The following is a 21,036-nucleotide window of genomic DNA, read 5'->3' as shown; positions in this document are numbered from 1 at the left end:
AGAATACCAAAGAATATTTTTATCACAAAGTAAAACACAAGGAAACATTACTTCCACAGATTATAGCTCAGAAATCAACCTTTTGTAGAAAAAACAAATGAAATATGTGAAAAGAAAGCTTATTTTAAAAAAGAAACTTTATAAACCAAAGGATGGTGAGAATTAGTAAATGTTGTTAGGAAAACTGGGCAATTCAGAAACGGTTTACAGTCAAATCTCATTCCATACATCTTTTGGAATGAAATATTGGAACAATTAGCCCACAGAAAGGCAAATATTAAGAGTATTTATCTGCTATTATTGAAGGGGGAGAAATTTCTAAGCAGAGAAATAGTAAAAGAAATGGCGAAGGCAGTGATGGACAAATCTGGCCACCTGAATATAATGAATTTTTATATTAAAAGCCAGCAATTGAGAAAATGTTCAAAGTAAATGGAAGAAATAGTGTTTTCACAATATAAATAACCTACACAAACAGTAAAGGAAAACATGAAGAAATCCCTCTCCCATCCCACCCCCTGTAGGACTGGAAGCAGAAGTGTGGCTCAAGTTTGAAAAGAAAGGCACTATGAGTCATGGGGGAAGGAAGGACCTGATTAATGACATGTAAAAGGCTCACTGGATAACATTGTAACTAACTGGAGAGATGAGACTAGGTGGAGTGCATCTAAGGGATTAAATCTGGACCTAGGTTACAAAAGGTAGATGGGGTATTGCATGGCAAAAGAGAAGAGAGTAGGTTAGCCAGATGGCCTGAGCCTGAGGGAAGGAGTGGTATTGCTTGTGACTTAGGGTCTAGAAATATCACTGTGGAGAAGGTTGATCCCTACTGCCTTAGCCTTCACTGTAGAGGGTTCTTCTCAAGAGACAGATATAGCCCAGGGATTGAAAGAACTATTCATTGATAGGTTGAGGATGTAGAGGTGATTTGTTTCACTATGGTAAAAGAGGTTTCCAGAGGTTCCCCAGGGAAAAGGTTGGAAGGAAGGACAACAGTGGGGAAAAACATGGGGTGGGTGAGAAAGCACAGAGAGCATTGTGGGCATGAAAATAGGGGAGAGGGTAGCTGGCCGGAATGGTTTGTATTTTGAGTAAAGCCCAAGGGTGATGGGTGGAAGCCATAGAATTGACTAGCAAGATTCCTGAATCAACCTGTGATATAATGATTTCTCTGAACCTAATGCACTGTGTCTTTGTGATCTAAAGGCAATATTACATTTAGTAAAAAGCTTAACCCTGGGTGATAAAGCCTAAACTAGTTAGGCTTTAAGTAATGAAAGCCAGTAGGTTTCACATTTCTTAAGCATTCTCTGATGTCTGCCTAGTCCCCCCATTGTTAGGAGTTTTTATTTATTTAACTACTTATTTATTTATTTATTTATATTTTTTATTTTATTGTTTGAGAGGGAGAGAGAGAGCAGGAGAGCGAGTGAGTGAGCATGCGCTGGGGGAGGGGTAGAGGGAGAGGGAAGCAGACTCTGCTGAGCAGGGAGCCTGATGAGCTCAATCCCAGGACCCCGGGATCATGACCTGAGCTGAAGGCAGACACTTAATCGTCTGAGTCACCCTGGGACCCCTAGGAGATAGCTTTGAGATAAAAGTGGGAAGAGAGTACTACCATTATTTTAAAAAAAAAGTTTGTCCTATCCCACTGCGAATGACCCAGTAATGAATGCTAGCCATTACACTGGGGTGTCTTCTGCTAGAAATCCCATTTCCTCCTACTGTTCCACTTTACTTGAAACAGGTTACTGAGGCCCCTGCTGCTGGGGTGATCTCAGCAACTCTGATGAGTAAGCAACTCTGATGAGTAAGCTGATAGTTGAGGGTCCTGATCTCCTTGGAATACCAATGCAAAACCCAACTTGCTCTATATAGCTGCATTGGGATATGAACCTTTTAAAGCGAGTAACTAATTATCTCTTATAAATTTAATTTTTTATTTAGCCATTAATCTTTAATTTCAATTTTTAAAGTTTGTAGTGGGACAAGAATGAGAATTGGCGTTTCTTTTTTTCTTTCTTTTTTCTTTTTTTTAAAGATTTTATTTATTTATTTGACAGAGAGAGACACAGCAAGAGAGAGAACACAAGGGGGAGTGGGAGAGGGAGAAGCAGGCCTCCCGCCAAGCAGGGAGCCCAACATAGTGCTTGATCCCAGGACCCTGGGATCATGACCTGAGCCTAAGGCAGATGCTTCACGACTGAGCCACCCAGGCACCCTGAGAATTGGCATTTCTTGAAATAAAGCATCCATATGAGATTCTTTGCATGCTTACAGGGAAACAGTGATATGTAGTAGAATCTAAAGTCTGTAATGTTTTCAGTAGACTAAATAAATGTATCTTCTTTTTCTTACTTTAGATCTGTGCATAGTAGTGGAAATGTAACTGGAACTGACTCTGATGATAAAATCAAGGACCATCAGCAAGAGCATGCAGTAGGAAATTTTGGTCCCAAATGAAGACATCAACATTTAGAATTTCTGCTTTTTCTGAGGTATTTGAAGCACAAATTTACTTTAATCTGACTCCTTGGAAGTCATTTTATAATGTTGTTTTCTATATATAGATTTCATAAGTTTAGAAGTTTTTATGTTAGAATGGTTAGCTCTTATTTATTTTATTTTATTTTTTTAAAATATTTTATTTATTTATTTGACAGACAGAGATCACAAGTAGGCAGAGAGGCAGGCAGAGAGAGAGGAGGAAGCAGGCTCTCTGCTGAGCAGAGAGCCCGATGTGGGGCTCGATCCCAGGACCCTGGGATCATGACCTGAGCAGAAGGCAGAGGCTTTAACCCACTGAGCCACCCAGGCGCCCCTATTTTTTTTTTTTTTTTTAAGATTTATTTATTTTAGAGAGAGCATGTGAGAGCTTGGTGCGGAGGGGCAGAGGGAAAGGGAGAGAGAGTCTTAAGCAGAGTGTGCGCTCAGCATAGAGCGCGAGGCAGGGCTCAGTCTCATGACTCTGAGATCAGGACCTGAGCTGAAACCAAGAGTCAGTCAGGTGCTTAACTAACTGAGCCACCCAGGGGCCCTGAGAACAGTTGGCTTTTAGAGAAGAGTTCATTCAACCTTCCCTACCCACTTCCCCCTAAAACTAGTTGAGAAAAAAATCCAGATTTTAAAGGGAGATAATTAGTAAAGCATGTTTAGTTATAAGAAATCTACTGGGTGCAGATTAAGACTGAGTAAACTATGTTAGAATAACTGGAATAAATAAGTGTCAGTTTAGTAATTATTTTATGTCATGACCCTCTGAGATGAGCAGCTGAATTTAGCCCTCTAACCGAGTCAGCTCACATGATACATGAGATCTTAGCAATTGTCCTTTAGTTTGATTTGGAAACCTTTTTGTTCCTCTTCTAAATTTATTATTAAGTGTTTCCTATTCACCAAGAAGTGTCACTTTTACTCTTCATAGACTGTTCATGTAGGACCTTTGGGATCTGTTGGGTTAGTTTCACTTGGACCAGAAGAGGAGATAAGTAATTAAAGAACCAAGTGACACTTCCAAATCGTGGGGTGGATCCCCACCTTAAAGACTACATACAACAGTTGAAAATAATCAAAGGAAATGTAGTGTCAACAGAAAACATACATAGTACTCTATTTCTAAATACACATATATTCCAAACAGGATATATACTTGGTTAGGTGTTTATTTAAAAACAAATTATTTTTCTTTTAATTATGTTTTTTCCAAATAAAAAGAAGTATGGAAAATAATTATTTTTTAAAAGATTTTATTCATTTATTTGGCAGATATCACAAGTAGCCAGAGAGGCAGGCAGAGAGAGAGGGGGAAACAGGCTCCCCACTGAGCAGAGAGCCCTACTCGACTCCATGCTCCATCCCAGGACCCTGGGATCATGACCTGAGACAAAGGCAGAGGCTTCAACCACTGAGCCACCCAGGAGCCCCTGGAAAATAATTATTTTAAGGGGCAGGTCAAAGTTGGTTGGTTCTCTGTATACATTGTAGAGGTTTGTACATTAATCTTGCTAGAATACAAAGAAGAAAATCTGAGAATAATGTATCACTTACTGCAAGGATTATTAATTTCATTTTGTTCTGTTTTGAGAGAAGAATATATAAAGCAATAAATTCTAAAACAATAAATAATTCCATGATATTAGAAAATCCTTAGACTGCTTTAGTTATATGGCTGCCTTCTAAAGGGGTTGGTATAACTGAGCAATGTTTGTGAAAGAAAAGTTACCTTGAATCAAATAGCAGGTGAAGAAGAATTAGGTTGCTTTGATAATAAGTTTTAAAACTGTTCTTGGCGCCTAGTAGATGTATTGTACTTCTCTAAAAATTTGTGAAATTTTGAATCAAAAAGTAATGATAATTAAATATATAAATGTCTTGTTATCAGAACCATTTTGCTTATTTTTTAAGAGATACCTTTTTTTGTTTCTTTCCAATAATATTTAATAACATTCATTGACTGTCCAAGCTTTGCAAAGAACGATTCTAGATAAGGGGAAGAATGTAAATGATTCTGTAACTTCATGTTTCTAGATATGGGGAAGAATAGAAATTATTCTATAGCTTTATTATAAATGAAGTTGAAGAAATCTTTCACTTCAAATGTTTACTCTTGGGGCTAGGGAAGCTAAATACAGTCGTCTGAAAGCCATTTAAATAAAAACAATCCTAAAACGAGCACATAAAATCAAATTTTGGAAGCCCTTTCTAAGTAATATAGTACTATGTTCAGATCTCAACAGAAGTTAAGATTAGGGAATAGGAAGTTCTGATCAATTTGCTGACTACTTGGTTTTGGCTGTTAACTATTTATGGTTCTACTTGTGAAAGTGCTATATAGGCTAAATTTATTTGCTTAATTCCTTAAATGAGGATATCTCTAATTCATCAATTTCTTATATCTCCCCACTCATTTACAAGCATTTGCACATGATATCTTTCTTTAGTGTTTTTCATTTTCCCCTTTGAAAATGGAAAAAAGTGGAAATTTCACAAACTTGTGCTCAGAAGTTATGATATGATACATTTTGATAGTATTTTCTTATAATTTTTTTGAGGGGACTTTAGATTTTGAGATTGTGAGATTTTGGTTTTTTTGAGGAGGAGCCAAACAAAATAAAATCAGTACCTGAATTATGGCCCTAGAACATGTATAAGGTTATATCTTAGATTATAGTTTGCATTAAGTTAAAATGGTACCTTTAAAAAATACTTTATTTGAACTCAAAACATTTGAAAACAAATGTCTACAGGGTATATTAAGGGAATCGTATTCCCTTGATACAGTTTTCTCTGTGGCATGATGGAAAGGGCACAAGCTCTGCTCTTCTACTTCCATGCCACCCTGGGGAAATGAATTAGTATTTCTGTCTTAGAAATATTACTTTTTAGACTTGTGATGAAAAGTGAAATGTGTATAAATTATATAAAATAATGCTTCTCAGTGTGAGATTAATGAATGTTGTTGCTAAAGACAGAGGAGAAGTATCATTCACGGTTATTCTTCTCATAGCAAAAAACAGGTCAACTCACACTACTAGTGAGAAGCTTGTAAAACCAGTTTCAAAGTTAATGGCAAATATTATGCTTGGAGAGAAAGTAAAATGAGCTTTTGGCAAAAATCCCTTATCAAAGGCATACCATCTGGAAAAGCAATTACTGTCATGTGTGCACGCTAGCAGAATTTTTGTTTTTCAGTTGGATGAAAGCACTGATGTTCAGAGAACATACCAGCACTTCATAGAGATGTGTTACTGTTTATCACTGAGAAACCCTTACTGCAGCAGAGGAGTCTTTGTTGTTATTTTGTTTTGTTGGTGGTGGTGGTAGTGTTTGGTGGCCTTTGTTTAAAGCCAGTGTTGCCTGAAGAGGTTGCATTGGCTCCTGTGATCAATGCCTCACAAGGTTAGCTGCAGGAAGGGGTTCACTTAATCTGTGAGGAAAAGAAATTATACCAGATTATCAATTCATGTCTGCTTTTTGCAGGGAGAATTGACATTCAGTGATGCGTTTTTTTAAAAAAAGATTTTATTTATTTATTTGTTTGTTTGTTTGCTTATTTATTTATTTAGGGAGGGCAGGAGCAAGGGAAGGGGCAAAGGGAGAGGGATCTCTGTGTAAAGCCTGCTGTGGGGCTAGATCTTAGGACCCTGAGATTATGACCGGAGCTGAAATCAAGAGTTGATGCCCAACTGAGTGAGCCACACAGACACCCCTTCAGTAATGTGATTTCTGATTGTGCTTTAATGTCAAAATGGTAAAAATTGTGGATGCAAGCAGTTCTTGACCACTAAAGCCATGTCTTTTCAGTGTTTTGTGAAGAAATGGTCAGTAAGTATAGGATCCTGCTTTTTCATAGTGATGCATGCTTGCTAGCTCTGTAGTGTGACAGGGCTTTAAATGTTTAATTAGTTTTTTAGTAAAATAAGATAAATATTTCTTTAATATTGATAATGCCATTTCTATGATTTCAAGGGGACACAGCATAGTAAATATATTTGGTATTTCAAATAGAACTTATAAGTTCATATTTACAGTTATGAATTTTAAAGATGAGGTATGATGATTTTATAAAAGTCTATATTATGGCACAAAATAATTCAGCCTTTAAGAGTTTGACCATTTCCCATACTTGATTTTATCAATTTACCAAAGAAAAAAACAGTGGATTTTTATTATGCATTCTTAAAAACCATCCCTGAATTTTGGAATAGAACATGAAAAAACACTTTCCAGAGCCAAAATGACAGCAGAGAATAGATTAGGAATCTTTCTGTTCCAGCCTTTCAAATTGAAGCATTTAAAATCTAGTTTTGAGTGGTATATGATGCCTTTTTTCTTTCTTTCTTTTTTTTTTCTTTTCTTTCTTTTTTTTTTTTTTTTTGCATTCAGTGGAATGCTGAAAGTAGACTTCAGTGAGAAATGTGTTAAAATTTCTGGGTCCATGTTCAGCTATAATATCCAGAGTATATAACACAGCTGATTTATCATTGAGAACTAGTGATTTTTAATTTAGTAGGAATACAGAATAAGAAACTACTTGAATATGGAAAGTGGCTTATGGCTAACGATAATTCCAGACATGGGGACTTGAAATCTTTGCAAGGTGGTTATCAAATACTAACAGGGTGTGGCAAAACAACAAAGGTGCTTAATTGAATGGGGTCCGACTGGTCAAAGATGAGGCATTTTGAACATCAGTAAGTATAACTGCAATATAATCAATAATATCAAATATATTTAAATCCATGAGTTCATAATGATAGTTAAAAAAAAAAAAAAGACAACTCTCATTAGGTTTCTTGGGAGTAGGCTAAAGAGTCGGCTGTACCTGAGTGTAACCAAATAGTTGAAGAGAGGAAGTTTCTTTTCTGGGGAGTATTCTGGTTGATAAATGAAAAAGGAGTGATAGATAGAACATTACCATTTTGTAGTGAATTCCTGGACTTTAAGTAAAGATTATTGGTGGCTGCTAACATCGCACAGAGAAAGAAGACATTAGATTGCTCTCAATAAAAAGTCAGAGTATAACCTAGTAAGTTGAACTTGAACCTGAATCTCATCAAGCCGCTAGCTTCAACTACCAGTTTACAGGAAACCTAGAAATCAGGGAAACAAATAAAATGATACCATGGAGAAGCAGTTAGCAAAATCTAGGCTTCGGGGAAGTCCTTGAGACACATAGCTTGTTTTTTCCAGCAAATAAATTGTAGGGAACAAAAAAAGAAAAATGAGAAGGAAACCTGAGATTAATAGCAATGATTGGACTTTATCTAGGTCCAGATTTTGATATGTAAATATTTATGAAATAATCAGGGAAATATTAACTGCATATTTGATACTAAGAAATTATTGGTACTATTCTCTAAGCTTTTTTGAACATTTCCATGAGAAAAAAGGTCCAGAAATCTACTTCTCTGTTGGCTTATAAGAGATCGATTGAATTATGTGTAGTTAGCAAGCTGCTGAATTCTTATTTCTGATAATTTCTTGAGTCTGTTGGGTTTCTGTATAGAAAATCATATTGCTTACAAAGGACAGTTTTACTATATAGTGCTTACTATTTTCCAGGCTTTTATTCTAAGCACTACACATATTAACCCATTTGATCCTTATAAGAGCTCTAATGAAGTAGTTGTTAACTTGCCCAACGTTAGGAACTGGAATTCAAATCCAGACTTTCTACCCTAGAATCTGTGCTTTCCTGGGTTTTTGTATCTCTCCTTGTAACTTCTCTCTGCTCTAATCCTTATACCTTTTATTTTTGTTTGTTTTAGTGTGCTGGCTAGACTTTAAATAGCAGTTTTCACTTGTAATTTTGATTTTGGAAGTTGTCTTTATACTGAAGGAATCCAGAGTCCAATTGAGTTTACTTCTTTACAGATACCAGGTACTCACTACTAGTCTAAGAATTAGTGTGTAGCAAGAAACTGAATAAAGTGTATTGTAACTGCTTGTAGTGTTTTGTTTTGTTTCTTTTTTTAAATTTACCTCCTGGTCTGTAAGCAGCCTGTTCATGGCTCATTTTACTTTCAATTACTTGTTGATTTCATTGGTCCTATTTGCTGAATTTCTTGAATCTTAGATAAAATTATTCCTTCCGTCTCCCAACCCTCACACCTGTTATATGATTACTTCCCACCTAACTTTAGATAGATTACATAAGATAAACTTAGGCAAAGCACTTAGTATATGGTTTAGCATATAATATGTATCTAGTAAAGGTATGCCTTCTGATTTAAAAGGTAACTTCTTTACGCTTTTGTTTAAAAATTGTTCCTTTCCTTTCATTTTTAAAATGGGAAATGGTGAATATGGCTTAGTTATTTTAAGACAAGTCCTAGGCCTGGCACAGGTGGCAAAAACTTGATAATGTGTTATGGTGGTTTAATGAGTAATCTCTGTGTTCTCTGTAAGGAACTTTTTTTATAATTATTTCTGAGTTTGAGAAAGATTACTGAGAGTTGGTCGTCAAAAGAATACTTGCCTATTAGAGGTTGGGGTGGGAACAATTTAGGGTGAAATGTGACTTGTCCCAACTCCATGGGTTTTAGGATAGCTAAGTTTCATGAAAGGAGGCATATACTTTTCTTACTAGAAGGAAAGTTTTTGGTTTTACCCTCAAGAGAAAGAGACGAATCACAGTTAGCGCCTTTTCCTAAAAGTTATAGAAGGTAGCCATCCGAAGACCTGGTATAGCTAGTTAAAAGCTGTACTATTTTTCTGTACCACACTCTTTCCTCTAACTCAGGTGCACCTGTGATTTAGTATAGCAATAAACTTTAGCAACCTAATGTATCTTTAGTGGTATTTTCCAAAATGATATTAAACTATTTGGAAACTGAAGATGGTAAAGTACAAGAATTCCATTTTTCAAATGAAAGCTGTAATTATTGAGTGGCATAGCTATTGAAATTGAACAATTGGTCACTTGACTACTAAAGCAGAGGTTTTGTTGTTATGGGTTATAGTTTATTGGTTAGAGAGAAAAGATACTTTTTGAAAGCTAAAATAAATACGTATGATAGAAACTCATTCTCTGATCATGAAAGCTTTCAGTGGAAAGATGAAATACTTTCTAAACTACACTGGATACTTTGGAAACAAAAAGATAGTAGTTAAGCATAGTTGAGAGGTACTCAATTTAGTATCTGTTATCAGTTAGTTAATAAAGGCGTTGAGATGTTTATTGTTCCATACATGATCTTAAATGAGGAGACATAGCTAATGTGGCCATTTACAGAGTTTGGGATTAGTAAATTTAAAAAAAGAAAGCTTTTTTCTTTTAAAATTAAAAAAAAGAAAGCTGACATGAGTAAAACAAAAATATAATAATAGTTGATATTTAATGTTCACTATGAGCCAGGCACTGTGACAGACACTTTATATGTATTATTAGATTCTATCCCTATAACTCTATGAGATGTAAACTATTATTGCATCTATTTTATGTATAAGAAACGGAGTCTTAATAAGGCTTATTTTTTTATTTTTTAAGTGGGCTCCAGGCCCAGTGGTGGGGCTTGTACTCACAATCCTGAGATCAAGAGTCATGTGTTCTACCAACTTAGCCATCCAGGTGTCCCAGTAAGGCTTACTTTAAAGTCAACTTGCAATAGAGTCAGGATTCATTCATCTCTTTCTCTTGGGGTAAACCCAAAAGTTCGACATCAGAAAGTAACTTTTATTTTTTTTTAAAGATTTTATTTATTTATTTGAGAGAGAGAGCAAGAACAGGGGAAGGGGCAGAAGGAGAAGCAGACCCCCTGCTGAGCAGGGAGCCCAATGCGTGACTCCATCTGGGGACTCCAGGATCATGACCTGAGCTGAAGGCATTTGCTCAACCAACTGAGCCACCTGGGTGTCCCCAGAAACTAACTTTTAATCAGGATTAGAAAAGAAAGTGTATTCTGGTTCAAACTGCAGAAGCATAGATTTTGCAAAACCAGTGATGTAGCTAGTTCAGTATAAATTTCTGATATGATAGAGCTCCTTAAAAGTTACTGTAATCAGAGATGTATTAGTTGGAGTATTAGTACCTTTGGAGTATAGTATCTTTTCTTTTCTTTCTTTTTTTTTTTTTTTTTTTAAAGATTTTATTCATTTACTTGACAGAGGTCACAAGTAGGCAGAGAGGCAGGCACAGAGAGAGAGAGAGACGGGGGAGGAAGCAGGCTCCCTGCTGATCAGAGAGCCCGATGCAGGGCTCGATCCCAGGACCCTGAGATCATGACCTGAGCCGAAGGCAGAGGCTTAACCCACTGAGCCACCCAGGTGCCCCTGGAGTATAGTATCTTATACAAGAAAGATCATAGTTCTAACTGGCTACTCACTAGTAAAATCACATTTTACCATTTTAGAGAAGAAGGAGGGATGCATTTTTGGTTTTTAGAAAGTGGTGTTTGACATGGATGATGTACCAATATTTTATTACTTTAATTTCCTCAATTAAAGATGAATATGAAAGTGTTTAACATGGAAATGAATTTAAAAAGCTATTGAAACTTTCAAGAATTTTTGGACATTCCTTTAAGTTAGAAATTCCTTACATTAAACTCTTTTTATCTATTACACATCTAGCAATGTAAACATTAAAATTAGGTTAGGTGCAAAACTAAGAACCTCTGTCCTTACTCTTAGTATATGGATGCATTTAATGCTAGTTAAAAGTAAAAGATTGACTGTAGTGCAGAACCTACATTGCTTTCATAATGGTGCTTATTTAGTCACTTCTAAAGCTTTCACTTAAATTTGGGGTTAAGAATACTTTTCCAGTTGACCATGCAACAACAACAACAAAATGACCCCCATAAATTTTAGGTTAAACCACAAAGGAAAAACCTCAGTAAATTACAGAAAAGTTGAGACTTTTTGTGTCCATTTTCTTCCTACAACAGAGGTTTAAAATGTACTACTCCAAACACTTGGAAAAACCAAACAGAAACTGTTCTTAAATGTTGAGTGAAAGGGGAGATCGAATATACAATAATTGATTATTCAGCTAGCTGAAATGAGACTTAGGCTAAGATTAATACCAACCTTAGAAGTAAATTGACTAAAAAAATAAATGAACTCAACTGTGGAATTCAGTATAACAAATAAAACCAACAAAATAAATGCCTAGGGGAAAGGAAGGGTATAAATAAGATAAAAGCAGAAACAGATAAATTAAAAAACAGAAACTATAGAACTGAAAAATCTAAGAGCTGTTTCCTAGGATTAAAAAACAAATAAATCTAATCTTATCAAGGAAAGATAGAAAACCAAAGTATGAAAGAATAAAGGGTATATATATGGATAAGAGTTTTTTTTTTAAAAGATAGAAAAGAGACAGCTTTATTTAACTGTAAGCCAGTTGATTTGAAATCTCTTTGAAATGAATTGTTAAACACTCAAACTAAGGAGAAAATCTGGGTAAACCAAGAACTATGGAAGAAAGTTTAAGGAATTTCCTCCAGAAATTGGTTCTGGGGCCAGATCGTTTTCCCAGTGAGTTTTTTCTAACTTTCAAGGAACATATACTTCCTATGGTGAGAAACTGTTCTAGAGATTATAAAAAGATGGAAATATGCCCAACTAATGTTATGAAATCTGTGTGAATATCTTAACAATGGTTACTTCATGAGAGTGAGACTTTTTTTTTTTTTCATGGGAGTGAGATTCTTTTGGGGAGTTACTTACATTTCTGCTGTAAGCAGAGATTTTTATTGAGATTAAGATAATTGGGAGAAAACAAGCCAGAAATTAAAAACTTAGACAAAGATGTCTTTTGAATCTATTAATATATTTACTATTACCAGTGCTCTTTATTCCTTCCTGTGGTTCCAAGTTTTGACTTGATGCTCTTTTCCTTTTGCCTAGAGAGCATTTAAGTGCATTGCATATCTTGTAATGGGTTTTTCTCAACCTTTGTCTGAAAACATTACCACTTTCATTTTGAAATATATTTTAACCAGATACAGAATTTTAGGTTGACAGTGTCTTTCTTCTAGTACTTAGTACTGTTACACCATTGACTTCTCATTTGCATAGGTTCTGATGAGAAGTGTTTGTTTTTCTGTACATAATCTGGCACCTTTTTCCATTTTGCCTTAATCACTGGTTTTCAGAAGTTTGATTATATTTCGAAGTGTTGTTTTGCTTTGTTTTTCCTTTTTGGATTTTGTTGAGCTTCATGGATCTGTGGGTTTATGGTTTGAAAAAATGTTGCCCATCATTTCTCCAAATATTTTTTCTATCACCTTTTTCTCTCTAGTTTTAGGACCCCAATTACATGTATATTAAATTGTTTGATTTATTACTATACATCATTTCTCTCTTTCTGTTTTTCCTTTCTTGTTCTTGGTATTTTTTTCTCTTTGTGCTTCATTCTGGATATTTTTCTATTGCTGTGTTTTGAAGTTAAGTGTCGAATCTGCTGTTAATCCCATCCAGTGTATTTTTCATTTCAGATACTCTATTTTTCATTTCTAGAATTTCCATTTCAGGCTTTAAAAAAAATCTTTCACTTATCCCTCAACACTTCCATGTGTTTCTCTACCTTCTTGAGCATATTGAGCATATTTATAGTAGCTCTTTTAACATCTTTGTCTGCCAAGTTCTGTGTCTCTGTCAGTTCTGCATCTGTTTCTATTGATTTGTCATTCTCCTGGTTATAGGTCATATTTCCCTTTTAATTTATATGCCTGGTAAATTTTCATTGGATGTCAGACATTGTGAATTTTATGTTGTTGGGTGCTGGATTTTGTTGTATTCCTTTCAATGATGTTAGTTTAAGTTTTGGCATGCGGTTAAATTTTTTGAAATCTCTTTGATGCTTTTCTGAGACTTGCTTTGTTTTGAGGAAGATTTGTTAGGGTGGGTCTAGAGGATCCTGTTTTCCTAGAACTAATTTAGAGTTGACACCTTCTGAAGACTTAATGTCTCATGTATTATGAGGTCTTTTCATTCAACTTCTTGGGAATACGAACTATTCTTAATCTTGTATGAGTTTTAGGAATTCTTTGGCCTATTTGTTTTTCAGTGGTCCTTTCACCAACCTTAGATAGTTTTCTCTCATACAGGACAGGTCACGACCTGTCAAAGCCTTGAAGGGGATGCCTCTGCAGATCTCTGTCTTTCTGTGCAGTCCCTTTTCTCTGGTATGCTTTTCCGCAAATTCTGGCTGCCTTGGCCTCCCTGAGCATCATTCTCTGTCTCCTCAACCCTCTGAGATTTCCAGGCTCATTGAAATCCTCACTATGCTGCCTCTTAGAAACTGCTTCAAGGGTGTGAGGTGGGGCATTTATAGGATTCACCTCATTTTCCTTTCCCACTTTCTCAAGAATCCCACTCCTGCTCTGACTGTTGTTCAATATCTGAAAATCTTTGTCTTATTAATCCATTTTATCAAGTTTTCTGGTTGTATAAGGCAGGAGGATTAATTGGATTCCTGTTAGTCCATCATGGCTGTTTGTGGAAATAGTTGATGGATTATTTTTTCCTTCTTCCTTTCTGTGGGTTAAGATGTGGGCCCATGGGGGCACCTGGGTGGCTCAGTAGGTTAAAGCCTCTGCCTTTGGCTCAGGTCATGATCCCAGGGTCCTGGGATCGAGCCCTGCAGCGGGCTCTCTGCTCAGCGGGGAGCCTGCTTCCCTTCCTCTCTGTGCCTGCCTCTCAGCCTACTTGTGATCTCTGTCTGTCAAATAAATAAATAAAATATTAAAAAAAAAAAAAAAAGATGTGGGCCTACATATAAAAGAAGCCCAAAAAACCAGTTGGCTTATTCTCAGTGTTCCAAGTGTTAGACTGACCTGTAACTGAGGTGGAAGATTCCCTAGTAGCTTGTTGTCCAAACTCTTGAATAAACAGGCAGTTTTGCCTGGTGCATCCTTTCTCATTTTCACTCTCTGGAACCTTCTGTGGTGGTAGGGTGGTTGATCAAGAATTATGGTATTTGAGGAATGTTGAAAAAGAAAACCAAAGTTGGCGGCATCACAATTCCAGACTTCAAGCTCTATTACAAAGCTGTAATCATCAAGACAGTATGGTACTGGCACAAAAACAGGCACATAGATCAAGGGAACAGAATAGAGAGCCCAGAAATGGACCCTCAACTCTATGGTCAACTAATCTTCGACAAAGCAGGAAAGAATGTCCAATGGAAAGAAGACAGTCTCTTCAACAAATGGTGTTGGGAAAATTGGACAGCCACATGAAGAAGAATGAAACTGGACCATTTCCTTACACCACACACAAAAATAGACTCAAAATGAATGAAAGACCTCAATGTGAGACCAGAATCCATCAAAATCCTTGAGGAGAACACAGGCAGCAACCTCTTTGACATCAGCCGCACAACTTCTTCCCAGAAATATCTCCAAAAACAAGGGAAGCAAGGGCAAAAATGAACTATTTGGACTTCATCAAGATCAAAAGCTTTTGCACAGCAAAGGAAACAGCCAACAAAACCAAAAGACAACTGACAGAATGGGAGAAGGTGTTTGCAAATGACATATCAGATAAAGGGCTAGTATCCAAAATCTATAAAGAACTTATCAAACCCAACCCCAAAGAATAAATAATTCAATCATGAAATGGGCAGAGGACATGAACAGACATTTCTGCAAAGAAGACATCCAAATGGCCAACAGACACATGAAAAAGTGCTCCACATCACTCGGCATCAGGGAAATACAAATCAAAACCACAGTGAGATACCACCTCACACTAGTCAGAATGGCTAAAATTAACAAGTCAGGAAACGACAGATGTTGGCAAGGTTGCAGAGAAAGGGGAACCCTCCTACACTGTTGGTGGGAATGCAAGCTGGTGCAGCCACTCTGGAAAACAGCATGGAGGTTTCTCAAAAAGTTGAAAATAGAGCTACCCTACAACCCAGCAGTTGCACTACTGTGTATTTACCCTAAAGATAGAAATGTAGTGATCCGAAGGGACATGTGCATCTGAAAGTTTATAGCAACAGTGTCCACAATAGCCAAACCGTGGAAAGAACCAGATGAATGAATAAAGAAGAGGTGGTATATATATACGATTGAATATTATGGAGCCATCAAAAAAGGGAAATCCTGCCATTTGCAATGATGGTTGGAACTAGAGGGTATTATGCTGAGTGAAATAAGTCAATCAGAGAAAGATAATTATCATAGGATCTCTTTGATATGAGGAATGGGAGAGGCAGGACAGGGGGTCATAGGGGATAGGGAGAGAAAAAATGAAAAAGATGGGACCAGGGAAGGAGACAAACCATAAGAGACTCTTAATCTCAGGAAACAAACTGATGGTTGCTGGGGGGGTGGGGAAAGACAGATAAGGTGGCTGGGTGATGGACATTGGGGAAGGTATGTGCTATGGTGAGTGCTGTGATTTATGTAAGACTAATGATTCACAGACCTGTACCCCTGAAGCAAGTAATACATTATATGTTAATAATAATAAAAAAAAGAATTATGGTATCCTAGGGCTGCCTAAGTAGCTCAGTCAGTTAAGTTGTGATCCCAGGGGCCTGGGATAGAGCCCCACATCCAGTTCCCTGGTCAGTGGGGAGCCTGCTTCTCCCTTTCCCTCTGCCTGCTACTCCCCCCTGCTTGTGCTCTCTCTCTGTGTCAAATAAATGACTAAAATCTTTAGAAAAAAGTATTGGGGTGCCTGGGTGGCTCAGTGGGTAAGGGCCTCTGCCTTCGGCTCAGGTCATGATCCCAGGGTCCTGGGATCGAGCCCCGCATCGGGCTCTCTGCTCGGCAGGGAGCCTGCTTTCCCCCCTTCTCTCTGCCTACTTGTGATCTCTATCATAAATAAATAAAATCTTAAAAAAAAATATTATGGTAGTCTGTAATGGTGTTCTGTATGTTCTATACGTTGGCTAATTGAATTTAAATAAAAATTTGAAAAAAGGAATTATGGTATTCTGAATCTTGTTCAGATACCACATAGCTTTAATAGGTTTTTAATACTCTAAGCTGAATTAAGACCCACTTCTATTTACTTTTTCTCAGCTGTTTCTATTTGCTATTACTTACCTTTAATTTTATCAGATTTTTTGGTCGTTATTAGCTAGTTATCTAACTGATTGTCATTTTCCCCCTGGGTTGTGTTTACTTCATTCATCACGTATTTTTCTGCATCACAGTAACCTTTAGGAGCTTGAAAGGGTTGATCTTTAATGCACTTTATTTTTAGTTTTGTTCCTACTTCTCTGTTCTTGCCCTTCCCCACTCAGAAATGAATGAGCAAATAAATGAATAGATTTAGAGAAATATATGCATGTGTATATATACACAGTGCATTTTCAACATTCTAAGACTACTAATTGTGATATTTACTATTGATTTAATATATTTTCAAGAAAAAAACATTAAATTTATTTAAAAAAATTCTTAGAAAGTAAGTGACAGAAGCATACATTTATCCATATAATTTCTGTACCATCTTCTTTGGAATCATAAAATCAAATCTAACCCTTTTTCACAGTCTGACATGCTGATTTTCCTCACCTGTGCTTGATTTTTTTCTTTACACATTATGATGGTATAGTTTTGAGTCATATAGGAAATGTTTTGATTTAACTGCTTTTCTTTTTTGGCTAAACTCATAGTTTCGGTTTTTCTACAGGTGAACTGTGAATTAAATAACTTCCTTTTTGATCCACCTGGAAACTTTTGACAGATGAATATCTAGCAGTTGGGTGTTAGTACCTTGTAAGATGTAAATTGGTCACACCAGTGTCTCTCTTCCAACTCTGATAACTCTGTGATCTATTTTGAGAGATTGGGCAATTTCTACTGGCTTTAATTGCCCTTGCTTGTGCTGCAGTGGACAACTTTTATTCCATAGTAGCTTTTTATTGCAGAGCTTCATCATAGTTCAGTCTTTCTGAAAATATTTTCAAGCAGCAGTTGGGCTTTCAGATTTAACTTAAAGTTCAACTGTGTCTGAGTTAACCTATGCAGTTAACTCAGCTGTGGTCGTAGTTGGATAAACAGATATCTTCTCAGAAAAGGTTATTCCCCCTAGATTTACACATGGGTGAGCAGTGACATGCAGCTTACTCTTTTGTGTGGCTAGTGATAGGTTTTTGGACATTAATTCTGATATTTCCTCTAGTTTCAGAAACCGAAAAATACTATTTTTTAAGAAAAATAAATATCTTTAGTATTGAAAAATATGATTTAGAAATTTAATATGCAGTGAGCAAGTATAACATCTGTCAAGTGGTAGAATTATTGAATAAATTTTGAGGTGAACAAATAGAAGTGAGAAAAATTAATGTTGAACATGTCTGTATGCAAATGTATGGTTAACTTTTATAAAATTGAAAAGCTATAAAACTGCAAAGAATAAGAAGGTTAAAAAATTGATCATAAAACATTGAGCACGTCTATATAAAGAAAACTAACACACAATTAAAAAGAAAAAAAATATTTGCAACTATGATCTTAAATATTATCTAACATACTATGAATATTTAAAAAATATTTACAGTAATAAGATCAAGCAAGTTATGTCCATTATATCATAAGGGGACATTTAGTAAACAAAAATAAGGAGAAGAGTCCGACTTCCTGGGAATTCAAACAGTAGTGAATAACCTTTCATACTTATTGAGTAAGTATAATAAAGTCATCCACAGGCAATCCAGTACTTATGCACTGCTTTTGGAATTGGTACACTTTATTTAGATGGTAGTATGGTAATATATATCATAAAAACCATAAACATATCTGTGACCATTGATTCAGTAATTCTACTTGTGGGAATTAACCCTGAGTAAATAATTAAAGGAATAAAAGAACTGTGTGAGAGCTATAGTTACAATAATATTACTTATAATAGTAAAAACTGAGGACAGCGTTATTGGCCGACAGTGGGAAATTTGATATATTATGATCAATTAGTATCCAAATACTTCATATCCACTGCATATAAGTGTATAAGGGTAAGCAACAAGGACTGTATCACTTTTGTTCTCCGTTGTAACAGCAGTGCCTAGAATAGCTTCTCTTGTAAGTACTTAACAATTGTTATTATTGAAATGAACAAATCAGTGGAATAATGTTAAGTTAAATTGAAATAAACACATACAGAACCTGTTTGTAAGTACCTTAGTGAGGAAGGGAGATGGGGAACAAGTTGGCTGTTGAGGAATTTTTTGAAGTTTGAACTGGAGTGTGAAAGTTCAGTAAGATACGGATTTCTCTTGTGAGCCAGGAGTTGGGGAACGTGCTCCAGAAGAGGGTCAGTCTGAGGAAGGGCCTGACGGTAGCAATTGACTAGAAGATAAGGAAGGACCTGGGGCATAGGTTAAGGCAGTGTTCTGAGTGGACTTGTAGGGAAATCAAGCTAACTAGATGAGACTTTATTCTGTAGTATGGGAAGTCATTGATGATTTTTCAACAGAAGTTGACTTTAGAAGAGTTATTTAATTCAAGAAGTTTAATCTGGCATGAGTATCCAGGACAGGTGCAGGCAGGGAGATCAGTTTAAACTCTGTTGGAAATGCAGTGAAGCTTCATGTGAGAAGTCCAGTTACAGTAATTGTAAAGCTGTTTTGTTTTTCATTTTGAACTATGGATAGGAATGATTGTTCCTTTGTGCTAATGTTATTTTTATTAATTTTAAGGGTTAAACTTGGTTCTGTAAAAGGACAGTGCCATTAGAAGAATAAATAAAAATTTAAATATTCAGGAAAAATTTTTTACTGAAATCTTAACATTTAAAATGATTCAAAAAATGCTCAGAGTCAAAATAACACTGTCTTAGGAAGCCTCCATTGAACCGTGCCACACAATACGTAATTCTTTCAGCTTTACTTTCATTTTTGTATCTCTCTCCTTCATTGAAGATAGAAGAAAATTGTGTCAACTCTCATTGTTCTGTCAAAAATATTGCTAGAACTTTTAAAAAATTATAATCTAGTGAAGGATCAGACATTAAAAATTATGAATTGAGGGCCTACTTTGCCATCTAGGGCTTTATGAAAAAGTAGATTCCTCCCCACCCCACCTAATTTTTAACATTTTAGTGATACTGGGGTAGCGAAAGTTGACATTTATGAAGCAGTTCATTGTACTGAATATTAGGGTCATGAAATTTATTTGGGATAAACTAAGAAGAGATCTTTAAAGAAAAACCAGTGTGTTGCCAGTAGTTGTGCAACACTAAAATCTGCATTGTTTACAAAATAGAGAAACGTCTAAAATTAAATTATCTTAGATAAACATGTGCAGATTCTTAAAAAAAAAATAACAAGCATTTTATCAAGCCGTTGGCCAGTATTTCTGTGTGTTAATGTTTAACATTCAGAATTGAAAATGTAAATAAAGCTTTAGATGACCATCTGATGAATTTTTAATTGAATTGATAATTCAGTTGAAGTAATTGAGTAGTGGGTTAGAGGAACATACCCATGTGCATAACTAAATAATTTTATATTTGTAGGGTTAGAGATTGAGTTGGAAAAGGGCTTTGCCGAGTAGGTGACGTTTTACCCGAATCTTAAAAAGATTGTTTATTGAGTATGTACTGTCTGCTCTGCATGCCAGATACTGGGTTTTCTACATATGCATAATATATGATTCCTTCTTTAATGGGCTAACAATTGTTTATAAACTGTAACAAATATTGAGATAAGGGTGGTAATGATGTGCCGTGGGAACACAGAGATTAATTTGGAGAAGGGACAGGAGTAGAGGAGACTAAGAACTTTGCAGAGGTGGCGGCATGAGTTGGGACTTGAATAATAGATAGACCCGCACACCCTGGAGAAGAGGGAAAGAAAGGTATGTTCTTAGATGTAGGGTGTGTAGCATGAAGGGATGTATAAGAGTTTTCTTTCTTTCTTCTCACTAAATATAAATAAGCATTTTGATCCTTTAATTGGTGGCTATAGAAAAAAGTTCTGTTAACATGTCAAACCATTTGTCATAGAATTCATTTAGGATACCTTTATTAAAATAAAAATTGGACTGCAAAGAATTATAAAGATACGTTTTGGGGGAGCGGAAGTGTTCTGAATCTTGATTGTGGTAGTTCTTTTGTTAAGACTTATTCCTCTGTCCATTTAAATTAGACATGTCTTATTGCATACATATTTTGTCTCACTAATGTTGATAAAAAATTGCCTGTGAAATCACATTTTTTTTCCAAATTTATGCCCATTATTTAAATATTGCATTTCTAAAGAAGGTTTTCAGCTCTCCATTTTCAAACTAAATGTCCAGTACAAGAAACAAGCACATGAATCATATAGCTTTGAGGGGAATAAAAGTCTGTGCTTTCATGGAACTTACATTTTAGTGAAGGAAGGAGACAGATAATAAAGAAGAAAACAGAGAGCACAGAATTAGTTTCAGGTGATAAGTGCTGTGACAAAAGTTAAATAGGGGAGTGGTGGGGAAGAGTTTTCATTTTAGGTAGGGTGCCAAATAAAACTGAAATGGGGAATCAGCCATGGTTCTAGCTTGTTGGTTGTATTCTTTAAATATGACAAACACTGAACTCACTTAAGATTAGAACTAAGACTGTGGATACCTGTGGAAATTGCAT

The 21,036-nt window shown here is 35.8% G+C and overlaps 1 protein-coding gene across 3 annotated transcripts in view; it reads left to right on the top strand.

The window, feature by feature from the left end:
* Window positions 1–2,378: 2,378 nt before the first annotated feature.
* NCOA1 (nuclear receptor coactivator 1) overlaps window positions 2,379–21,036 on the top strand; it is a 180,579-nt gene continuing 161,921 nt past the window's right edge. For all 3 annotated transcript variants that reach the window (XM_080812671.1, XM_080812670.1, XM_080812672.1), the window contains exon 1: window positions 2,379–2,498. The gene's annotated coding sequence lies outside the window, so the exon portion shown is untranslated. The remainder of the gene's footprint in view (window positions 2,499–21,036) is intronic.

Source organism: Martes martes, assembly GCF_963455335.1.
Source record: "Martes martes genome assembly, chromosome: 9".
NCBI lineage: Eukaryota > Metazoa > Chordata > Mammalia > Carnivora > Mustelidae > Martes > Martes martes.
Note: the sequence above shows the minus strand (reverse complement) of the source record. Positions and strands in the feature narration are given on the sequence as shown.